Source organism: Oncorhynchus mykiss, chromosome 24 (genome assembly GCF_013265735.2).
Source record: "Oncorhynchus mykiss isolate Arlee chromosome 24, USDA_OmykA_1.1, whole genome shotgun sequence".
Lineage (NCBI taxonomy): Eukaryota > Metazoa > Chordata > Actinopteri > Salmoniformes > Salmonidae > Oncorhynchus > Oncorhynchus mykiss.
Genome location: NC_048588.1, coordinates 2,772,892 through 2,785,382, shown reverse-complemented (window position 1 = coordinate 2,785,382; position 12,491 = coordinate 2,772,892). Strand labels below are relative to the sequence as shown.

General features: G+C 42.8%; 1 protein-coding gene across 1 annotated transcript in view; it reads right to left on the bottom strand.

Moving 5' to 3' along the window:
* The window catches only part of LOC110503554 (protein jagged-1b), a 51,967-nt gene that overhangs the window by 12,735 nt on the left and 26,741 nt on the right, over window positions 1-12,491 (bottom strand). The window lies entirely within an intron of this gene.

Here is a 12,491-nt window from a genome sequence, read left to right as displayed (position 1 = left end):
AATGGATTTGTCACAAAGTGCTGAGCCACAATCTGGCGTGAAACACCCAAAAGAGCCAGCCAAGAACACGTAGCAGCTCACAGTAGTCCTACTGATGAAATGAAACAAACACAACCTTGCAACCTCACAGTGTGAAGAACAATGTCATTTTTTGACTCACTCCAGAAACGTCCATAAAATCCATAAGGCAGTTGGGCTGTGATGGTCACGGAATTTTGGATGATGGTAATTGGCCAGCCAAATGACCGTGGTCACCGCAATAACAGTTCGAATAGCATTTTTTAAAATGAAATAATAATCCAATTAAATAAATCCTGACAAACATGTTCTCCTATCCTCCGCTCCAGATAAATAGAATGAATAGAACAGGCGTTTTCATTCTAGTCAATGATGGCATGATGGGTGGACTGGCTACCATTGCGAGTGTACCGATTGCAGAGATGGACAGACCATTTTTTCTGGTTATATTACAGTCAATGAACAAAGTAGGCCACACAAAGCTGCTATTGCACTGGAGAGCCAGAACCTTAAGGACACCGGAACTGACCATTCTTTTTTTTTTAAATGGTTAAACAGAGCAAAGCAGGAAGTAAAAAGCAGGAAGTGTACCCATCAATGTGTGCTGTGATTTGTTGATTCAACTCAGCTGACATTCCAAAAAAAGACATGAGCCACATTAGTTAACATCATTTGAATGAACATTCTACATTTCAGCAAGGAGCAACAAAGATTCCTCACATTGTTAAGAGTCCATGTGAGCGCTGAAACGGACGCAACCTCGCGAAACGAAGTGCTCACATCCCAAAGTATAACACTTTTTTGGTTATTACATGATTCCACGTGTTATTTCATAGTTTTGAGGTCTTCACTATTATTCTACAATGTAGGAAATAGTCAAAATTAAGAAAAAACCCTGGAAAAAGTAGATGTGTCCATGTTTGACTGGTACTGTACAGTGTACTCAATAATTATTGGGAAAGGGAAGCATTTTTTCACCTTTTGGCTCTATACTCAAAAAGTTTATATTTTAAATCAAACAGTGACTATGAGGTTAAAGTGCAGACTACTTTAATTTGAGGGTATTTTCATCCATATCGGATGAACTGTTTATAAATTACAGCACTTTTTGTACATAGTCCCCCCCATTTTAGGGCACCAAAAGCTTTGGGACAAATTCCTATACTTATACAGTTCATTCGGAATGTATTCAGACCCCTTGACTTAAAAAAATTATAATCTTGCATTACAGCCTTATTCTAAAATGGATTAAATAAACATTTCCCCCATCAATCTACACACAATACCCCATAATGACAAAGCGAAAACAGGTTTCATTGAAATGTTTCTACAACTTGATTGGAATCCAACTGTGGTAAATTCAATTGATCGGAAATTATTTGGAAAGGCACACACCTGTCTATATAAGGTCCCACAGTTGACAGTGCATGTCTGAGCAAAAACCAAGCCATGAGGTCCAAGGAATTGTCCGTAGAGCTCTGAGACAGGATTGTGTCGAGGCACAGATCTTGGGAAGGGTACCAAAAAATGTCTGCAGCATTGAAGTTCCCCAAGAACACAGTGGCCTCCATCATTCTTAAATGTAAGAAGTTTGGAACAAACAAGACTCTCCCTTGAGCTTGCCACCAGGCCAAACTGAGCAATCGGGGGAGAAGGGCCTTGGTCAGGGAGGTGACTAAGAACCTGATGGTCACTCTGACAGAGCTCCTCAGTGGAAATGGGAGAACCATCCAGAAGGACAACCATCTCTGCAGCACTCTATCAATCAGGCCTTTATGGTAGAGTGGCCAGACGGAAGCCACTCCTCAGTAAAATGTACACAACAGCCTGCTTGGTGTTTGCCAAAAGTCACCTGAAGGACACTCAGGCTATGAGAAACAAGATTCTCTGGCCTGAAAGCCAAGCATCATGTCTGGAGGAAACCTGGAACCGGTGAAGCATGGTGGTGGCAGCATCATGCTGTGGGGATGTTTTTCAGCGGCAGGGACTTGGAGACTAGACAGGATCGAGGGAAAGATGAACGGAGCAAAGTACAGAGAGATCCTTGATGAAAACCTGCTCCAGAACACTCAGAACCTCAGACTGGGGCAAAGGTTCACCTTCCAACAGGACAACGACCCTAAGTACACAGCCAAGACAACGCAAGAGTGGCTTCGGGACAAGCCTTTGAATATCCTTGAGTTGCCCAGCCAGAGCCCAGACTTGAACCCGATCGAACATCTCTAGAGACTGAAAATAATCGCTGCAAAAGGTGCTTCAACAAAGTACAGAGTAAAGGGTCTGAATATTTATGTAATTGTGATATTACAGCTTTAAATTGTAATAAATATGCAAAAATGTCTAAAAAACAGTGTTGCTTTGTCATTATGGGTATTGTGTGTAGATTGATGAGAAAAAACTATTCAATTTTAGAATAAGGCTGTAACGTAACAAAATGTGGAAAAAGTCAAGGGGTCTGAATACTTTCCGGATGCACTGTATGTGTATTAAAGTAGTAAAAAGTATTTGGTCCCATATTCCTAGCACGCAATGACTACATCAAGCTTGTGACTAAACACATTTGTTGGATGCATTTGCTGTTTGTTTTGGTTGCGTTTCAGACTATTTTGAATAGTAAATCATGTATTGCGTCATTTTGAAGTCTGTTTTATTGTCATTAATAATATAATATGTTTCTAAACACTTCTACAGTAATGTGGATGTTACCATGACTACGGATACGCCTGAATGTGTATAATGATGAGTGAGAGAGCTGCAGACACACAAATATCATACCCATAAGACATGCAAACCTCTCACCATTACAATAACAGGAGAGGTTAGCATTTGGGGGGGGGGGGGGAGTGCGTCTGTTGTTATTAAATTATTGTTTTTTGCACCCACCGTGTGTCATGCCCGCAATGGTCACGTGAGGTGAAATGTGTATATTTTGGGATGTGAGCACTCGGTGTGTTTGACCGGACGAAGATCCGTTTGGGATGGAAACGCTGTCAATAAAGCGGATAATTGGGAGCTTCAACGGTGTGCGGGCCCTTCTTGTACGACCACAAACTCTTCTGTAACCTTCTCGCTCATCATTATTCACGATTCATTCAGGATTATCCGTAATCTTGGTAGCATCCATATTGTTAAATCAACTTCAAATCAGAGCAGAAGGGGAGGAGACAAGTTCAATACATATTTTTAGGCCTTGAGACGATTGAGACGTGGATTGTGTGTGGGTGCCATTCAGAGGGGGAATGAGCAAGACAAAATATTGAAGTGCCTTTGAACGGGGTATGGTAGTAGTTGCCAGGCGCACCGGTTTCAGTGGGTCAAGAACTGCAGCGCTGCTGGGTTTTCCACGCTCAACCGTTTCCCACGTGCTAAGAAAGTTCCACCAGCCAAAGGACATCCAGCCATCTTGGTACAACCGTGGGAAGCATTGGAGTCAACATGGGCCAGCATCCCTGTGGAAAGCTTCAGACACCTTGTTGTCCATGCCCCGATGAATTGAGGCTGTTCTGAGGGCAAAACTAGGTGCAACTCAATATTAGGAAAGTGTTGCAATTTTTTTGTACACTCAGTGTGTGTATGTATGTATATATACACTGCTCAAAAAAATTAAGGGAACACTAAAATAACACATCCTAGATCTGAATGAATGAAATATTCTTATTAAATACTTTTTTCTTTACATAGTTGAATGTGCCGACAACAAAATCACACAAAAATGATCAATGGAAATCAAATGTATCAACCCATGGAGGTCTGGATTTGGAGTCACACTCAAAATTAAAGTGGAAAACCACACTACAGGCTGATCCAACTTTGATGTAATGTCCTTAAAACAAGTCAAAATGAGGCTCAGTAGTGTGTGTGGCCTCTACGTGCCTGTATGACCTCCCTACAACGCCTGGGCATGCTCCTGATGAGGTGGCGGATGGTCTCCTGAGGGATCTCCTCCCAGACCTGGACTAAAGCATCCGCCAACTCCTGGACAGTCTGTGGTGCAACGTGGCGTTGGTGGATGGAGCGAGACATGATGTCCCAGATGTGCTCAATTGGATTCAGGTCTGGGGAACGGGCGGGCCAGTCCATAGCATCAATGACTTCCTATTGCAGGAGCTGCTGACACACTCCAGCCACATGAGGTCTAGCGTTGTCTTGCATTAGGAGGAACCCAGGGCCAACTGCACCAGCATATGGTCTCACAAGGGGTCTGAGGATCTCATCTCGGTACCTAATGGCAGTCAGGCTACTTCTGACGAGCACATGGAGGGCTGTGCGGCCCCCCAAAGAAATGCCACCCCACACCATGATTGACCCACCGCCAAACCGGTTATGCTGGAGGATGTTGCAGGCAGCAGAACGTTCTCCATGGCGTCTCCAGACTCTGTTACGTCCGTCACATGTGCTCAGTGTGAACCTGCTTTCATCTGTGAAGAGCACAGGGCGCCAGTGGCGAATTTGACAATCTTGGTGTTCTCTGGCAAATGCCAAACGTCCTGCACGGTGTTGGGCTGTAAGCACAACCCCCACCTGTGGACGTCGGGCCCTCATACCACCCTCATGGAGTCTGTTTCTGACCGTTTGAGCAGACACATGTCATTTTGCAGGGCTCTGGCAGTGCTCCTCCTGCTCCTCCTTGCACAAAGGCGGAGGTAGCGGTCCTGCTGCTGGGTTGTTGCCCTCCTACGGCCTCCTCCACGTCTCCTGATGTACTGGCCTGTCTCCTGGTAGCGCCTCCATGCTCTGGACACTACGCTGACAGACTCAGTGTTGCTTCCTAAGTGGACAGTTTGATTTCACAGAAGTGTGATTGACTTGGAGTCACATTGTGTTGTTTAAGTGTTCCCTTTATTTTTTTGAGCAGTGTCTATTTTTATATATATTTTTTATATTTTTTTCAATACTGTTATGACGGTTATTTTATTTTAATGACAATCTTCATCCATAACCATCGTTTACACGGTTATACGGTAATTGTGCCAGCCCTATAAAGCAGCACTGATGTGATTTGCCAAGCTAGGCTACCTCAAGGAAGCCGTGCTACCCACATCTACGGAACACTCTTCCAACTCTGCCAGGCACCTTAAGGGCCGGGAGGAGGCTAGCGTGTTTTACTCTTTCCCAGATCATAGATTTAATAGGACTGGTCCCATATCCACAAAGCGTCTCAGCGTAGGAGTGCTGATCTAGGATCAGTTTTGCCTTTTAGATCATTATGATTAAGATTATATAAACAGATCCTAGATCAGCACTCCTACTCTGAGACGTTTGTGGATACGGGCCCAGGTACAGTATGCTTGCATGATACGACAGAGTGGGGTGAACCCTTAGGAATTCAGCACCTTACAAACAGCAGCAACACAGAGAGAAACACACAGACATAGAGACACAGAGAGAGAGAGAGAGAGAGAGAGAGAGAGAGAGAGAGAGAGAGAGAGAGAGAGAGAGAGAGAGAGAGAGAGAGAGAGAGAGAGAGAGAGAGAGAGAGAGAGAGAGAGAGAGAGAGAGAGAGAGAGAGAGAGAGAGAGAGAGAGAGAGAGAGAGAGAGAGAGAGAGAGAGAGAGAGAGAGAGAGAGAGAGAGAGAGAGAACTGTATAGACTACTACATCTGGCTAAAAAAGGGCCTGTACAGAAGACAGGGACAAATAGCAGATATCTTACGATTTAGGATTTACAAAGATTCTTACATTTTTTTTTCACCCATTCTGTCATTTGGTGCAGATCAGCAATGAATAATTCAGACCCATGTCCCCCCTCCAAAACACACCAGTGGCTGCCATGCAAATCACCCCGCCGTGCATTGTGGGCCGGGTGTCCTCCTAAAGGGCTGGATGGATGTGCAGTCACGCCTCTGCTCTAAGAGCCCACCGCCGAGGGGATGAGTGGAGCGAGGGAGGGAGGGATGGAGAGGCGGACGACGAAAGGTGAGTTTAGATGGAAGAAAAGAGGGCGGAATATAAGTTAAAAGGTAGTGCGCAAGCGGAGAGTACATGACATGAGGAAGAATGACGGCAGGATGGAGGGGAGAGGGAGCAGGTATAAAAATGTGTAGAGGGTAGTTAATTAGAGGTCGGGGGGGGGGGGACATTCAGGAGTGTGGAGCGAAGGACGAAGGGAGGGGAAGGTGCACTTAGAGTGTAGACGCGGAGAGTGCGCACGCGCGTGTGACCCGAGGTGAGGGTGGGGCATTGAATAAATAGGTCGGTGGGTCTTAGACCGGCCAGGCATTCAGGAGAACAGGATATAGGAGGGAGAGAACGGGAGGATGGAACTCTGGCAGGGTAGAGGAATAGAGGAAAGTGGAAAGTGAGGAGTTGAAGGTCGAGGGGAGATGTTAGATAAAGAAGGTGCGGAGAAGAAAAGTGCTAGAACAATGGATGACAGCATAGAGGAGCGGTAAAGAAGAGGTGGGGAGGCGAGGGGGGAGGTGTGGATGTGAAGAGCAGTGCCGAGAGGCGCGCACACACACGCCGGATTAGAGAAGAGTGAGACATCCCTCTCTCTATCGGAGTTTTCCTCAGTCCGCCTATTTTACCTGTGGTGTTTGCAATCCACCCCCATTCACACACACACACACACACACACACACACACACACACACACACACAGAGAAAAAATCCTTATAGACTGCCGACAAATTAGGATTGAATAACATCGACCGTTCTACCTATTCTATTTCTATGTGAGAGGGGACTAGGGAGGGGTGATTATGGGCAAAAGTCATCATTGGTTTGGACATCCTGTCAGAGAACTTCTGGGTAGGAAATGATGCAGCGACCAACACACACACACACACACACCATTACCTCAGTGTTGGCCTGTTCCCTGGCTACTAGCTAAGGACACCTTCCCCATCCAATTTCTCTCCTTATCTCTCTCTCTCTCCCTCTGTTCTCCAACTGCTGCTCCACCCCTCCACCACCCCTCCCCCATTCTTCCCCACCCTGTACCTGCTCCCATGCCAGCAGCAGGCTACGACCTAAGGGAGGCCCATGTGACCCACAAACACACACATGCACGCAAAGCCCAGGTCACACACACACACATACACAGCCAGGTGACACACACACTCAGGAAGGGTGTACCTGTGACCAAACCTGTTGCTAAGGCTGGGATCACACCCAGGGGACCAGAGTAACCATGGTTACTCATCATGACATCTGTACACTAATTTCTTTGTTGTGCAATATTTTAGCCCTGCTATTACATGAATTGTTACTTTATTGCTACTGGACATTTTCATGTAAAAGGATCAATGAGCACCAACATGTGAAGTTCATAGGAGCATTCGGTGTCAAATTAAAACTAAGAGTCTATATTTTGGAGAAATTAAGAAATCATTTTCCAATCCAAACAATTTGGAATAAGCAAAGGCTTTGATTTCTGGGCAAACAGATGGAAAAGGGTTCGAAGACAACATCTAACATAAAAAGTATTAAACGGAATTAGAAATACATAAAACACAATAATGTTGAAGACCAATGCCAACTAATATCAACACTTATATTTTGTTTTGGAGACATTTCTCTGCTTTCTGTAAGTTTAAGAAACATTGCCTTACCAAAACACAAATATCTTTAAGATATTTTCTACTGAACTCTACTGTACTGAACTCTACTGAACTATACTCTACTCTTCTATACTCTACTGTACTCTACCGTAGTGTACTCTACTCTACCACACCCTACTCTACTCTACCATACCGTACTCTCCCGCACTGTACTCCACTGTACTCCACTGAACTCTGCTGTACTGAACTCTAATGTACTGTACTCTGCTGTACTGTACTCCACTGAACTCTACTGTACTGTACTCCACTGAACTCTACTGTACTCCACTTAACTCAACTCTACTGAACTCTATTGTACTGTACTCTAATGTACTGTACTCTACTGTACTGAACTGTACTCTACTCTACCGTACTCTACTCTACAGTACTGTACTCTACAGTACTCTACTCTACAGTACTGTACTCTGCTGTACTGTACTCCACTGAACTCTACTGTACTGTACTCTACCATACAGTACTCTACTCTACCGTACTGAACTGTACTCTACTCTACTGAACTCCACTGTACTGTACTGAACTCTACCATACTGAACTCTACTGTACTGAACTGCACTCTACTGAGCTCTACCGTACTGTACTCTACTGTACTGAACTCTACTCTACTCTACTGAGCTCTACTGTGCTCTACTTGTGAAAAATACACTACCGGTCAAAAGTTTTAAAACACCTACTTATTCAATAGTTTTTCTTTATTTTTAATATTTTCAACATTGTAGAATAATAGTGAAGACATCAAAACCATGAAATAACACATATAGAATCATATAGTAACCAAAAAAGTGTTAAACAAATCAAAATATATTTAATATTTGAGATTCTTCAAATTGCCACCCTTTGCATTGACGACAGCTTTGCACACTCTTGGCATTCTCTCAACCTGCTTCATGGAGAATGCCAAGAGTGTGCAAAGCTGTCATCAAGGCAAAGGGTGGCTATTTGAAGAATCTCAAATATAAAAATGTATTTTGAGTTGTTTAGCACTTTTTTGGTTACTACATGACTCCATATTTGATATTTCATAGTTTTGATGTCTTCACTATTATTCTACAATGTAGAAAATAGTAAAAATCAAGATAAACCATTGAATGAGTAGGTGTTCTAAAACATTTGACTAGTAGTGTAGATGTCTATGATTTGTTCAGAGTTGGTCCTGTCCGGACCAACCACATTTGGTCTTGTTTGGGGGCGGAGCTCATTAAAAATAATACCCAGTGTGTAGAATAATACCCGAATATGCAAAGGAGAATATTGCATATTTATACCTTTGTGTACCTATTTAGAATACATCGCCATGAAGAGAACGACATTCATATCCATAATAATGCATTTCTGTGTAGTACAGATCAGGGACCCATGATGAAATTCTGATACCACAATTCCATTACCATGTGTAAATCCACTTCACTTCCTGTAGTTCAATAACCAAAGCAATTTTTTTCAAAGTCAATGTGTCATGTCTTAGCTGACACCCCACTCTTTCTGCAGACATTGTTGAATCTTAATTCAGAGCAGATATTTAACAGAAAATAGAAAAAAACGGAGGGAGATTTGACCAAAATCCTGCTGCCAAACTTTGCATCTGCACAGTTCTTCCAGTAAAAGTGTTTTTGTCAACAAAATCTGCGTAAATTGTTGAAAATAGTCATTGCGCATAGAGTTGTAGGGTTTGGTAAACATTGAAATGAAATGTTTTTAGTTTGGCATATATTTTAAGTGAAGAATCTGAGTGTCAGCGCAATTCCGTTACCATGGAATTGCCCAACTGTTTAATTTTGAAGGTCTTGGGACTACATTTTTGTATGAACTGTGCTATAAAGGTCATTATCAAAAACCGTATCGCATCATTTTCCAATAATGCCATACTACAAAACAGATACACAGTCCAACACACTTCAAAATGTCGTCTATCAGTAATGCAATAAACACAGATATGCAAATCAGACGCACAGAAGCATGTATGCCAAAGTATACACACAACAATAGGATAAATATAAGCACCAACCAAATCATTATTATTATTGTTTTAAACCACAATATTCTGATGTGAAATATATACTGCAAATTAGAGGTCGACCGATTATGATTTTTCAACGCCGATAACGATACCGATTATCGGAGGACCAGAAAAAGCCGATACCGATTAGTCGGCCGATTTTTAAATATATTTGAAATAATGACAATTACAATAATACTGAATGAACAATGAACCCTTTTATTTTAACTTAACTTAATACATAAATACAATATATTTAGTCTCAAATAAATAATGAAACAAGTTCAATTTGGTTTAAATAATGCAAAAACACAGTGTCGGAAAAGAAAGTAAAAGTGCAATATGTGCCATGTGAAAAAGCTAACGTTTAAGTTCCTTGCTCAGAACATGAGAACATATGAAAGCTGGTGGTTCAATATTCCCAGTTCTTCATTATTCCCAGTTAAGAAGTTTTAGGTTGTAGTTATTATAGGAATTATGACGCGTCGACTATTTCTCTATATACCATTTGTATTTCATATACCTTTGACTATTGGATGTTCTTATAGGCACTTTAGTATTGCCAGCCTAATCTCAAGAGTTGATAGGCTTGAAGTCATAAACAGAGCTGTGCTCAAGCATTGCTAAGAGTTTCTCGCAAACGCAGTAAAGTTCTGTTTGAATGAATGCTTACGAGCCTGCTGCTGCCTACCACCGCTCAGTCAGACTGCTCTATCAAATATCAAATCATAGACTTAATTATAATATAATAAACACACAGAAATACGAGCCTTTGGTCATTAATATGGTCAAATCCAGAAACTATCATTTTGAAAACCAAACGTTGAAAGTGAAAGACGGAACAATTCCGTATTTTGTCGAACGGGTGGCAACCCTAAGTCTAAATATTGCTGTTACATTGCACAACTTTCAATGTTATGTCATAATTATGTACAATTCTGGCAAATTAATTGCGGTTTTTGTTAGGAAGAAATACAGTTCGCAACAAGCCAGGCGGCCCAAACTGTTGCAAACCTTACTCTGCTTGCACTGAACGCAAGAGAAGTGACACAATTTCCCTAGTCAATATTGCCTGCTAACATGCATTTATTTGAAAATATGCAGGTTTCAAAATATATACTCCTGTGTATTGATTTTAAGAAAGGCATTTATGTTTATGGTTAGGTACATTTCTGCAACGATTGTGCTTTTTTGGCGAATGCACTTTTGTTAAATCATCACCCGTTTGGCAAAGTAGGCTGCGATTCGATTAAAAATGAACAGGCACCGCATTGATTACATGCAACACAGGACAAGCTAGTTAACCTAGTAATATCATCAACCATGTGTTGTTAACTAGTGATTATGTGAAGATTGATTCTTTTTTATTAAGATAAGTTTAATGCTAGCTAGCAACTTGCCATGGCTCCTTGCAGCCACAAGGTCCTTTTGACGCTGCACTCGGGTAACAGGTGGTCAGCCTCCCACGCAGTCTCCTCGTGGATTGCTATGTAATAGGCCTTAATCGGCGTCCAAAAAGGCCGACTACCGTTTGTTACGAAAACTCTAAATCGTCCATAATTAATCAGCCGTGCCAAATACACACACTCCACATATATCCACTCGCTCTCTTACACACTGACAGAAACATACAAACAAACGTTCTTTGACACACCATGTTTCCCTCTCTCCTTGTCACTCGACATTGCAGCTCCACCACAGCAGACTGGTTCCACTCGCTCTCTTACAAGTCAGGTTAGAAACACACAGATACGTCGCTAAGGTCGCTAAGGGGGAACGAAACAGGCACGACCGAGTACACAGTGTGTGCGTGTGCGTGCCTGCGTGTGTAAACAACAGTAATGAGACACAGGGTCACTGATGACATCAGCGACAATGACAATAATGCAGGGATATTTCTACCTTTAGTCACCAAAACAACAACATTGTGATATTTGCGCTATTTGGGACAATAACAGCAGGAGGGATGACAGAGCCGGGGGAGTGACATGTGTGTTGTTTATGTCTGAGAGCGTGGCGTGTGTGTGTGTGGGTTTGTGTGTTTGTCAGGGTGCAATGTCGTTGTGGGAGTGTGTGTGGGAGCGCAGTGTTGTCCGGTGTGTGTGCGCAGACTACCACAGTGTGTTTTGTGTGTGTCATTTCATTGTTCACTGTGTGTGTGAGCATGTGTGTGTGCGTGTGTCGTCTAAAACTGAGGAGAGAGCTCAAAGAATGGCAGTGAGTTGAGAGGCTGGAAAAAAAGAACATTTAAAACACTTTCAAATGTAAGATGATTCGTTCAAGAGGACACTCAACTGGACTTTCCTAACCTCACTATTTCCCCCAGAAAACATTCATGGAATGTCTATCATCTCTTGCAGAACTGTCATTTGTTTCATCTTCTCTTAAACCAGTGTTCTGGAAACATTTGACAAATGTTACCCCTCGTAACCTCTCCATCCGCAACAAGTCTGGGGGTTGATGTTGCTGTGGGCTGGAGGGATGGATGGGGCCTTTTTCCATTTGGACATACCACAGCTCCACAGTTCCAGGTCTCTCATGCTATGCCCTCGTTGACCACTCTTCTTAACAGGCTGTGTTAGCATGGAGAGAGAACGAGAGGGAGTTCCCAAAACAAGACGCAATAACAACAAGGAAATGAAACAGCCATAAATCGCTGGAAACTGTCTGATTGTTTCTCCTTCCCTTCCCTTTCAGTCTACCATACATAAAAGAAGGCCTAAGTTAATTGTGCCCAGACAGATCCCCATTAATGCCCACAATCCTACCCCTCCACATTCCTTTTCCTCAAAGCTCATGGAGCCAGGTGTGCTCCTCTCTCTCCATTTATCCCTGATGTTTAGTCTCTCTGCCTTTCTCTCTCTCTCTCTATTGTGTATTTTATTCCTCTCACTCCATTTAGGATGGGCACCATGACCC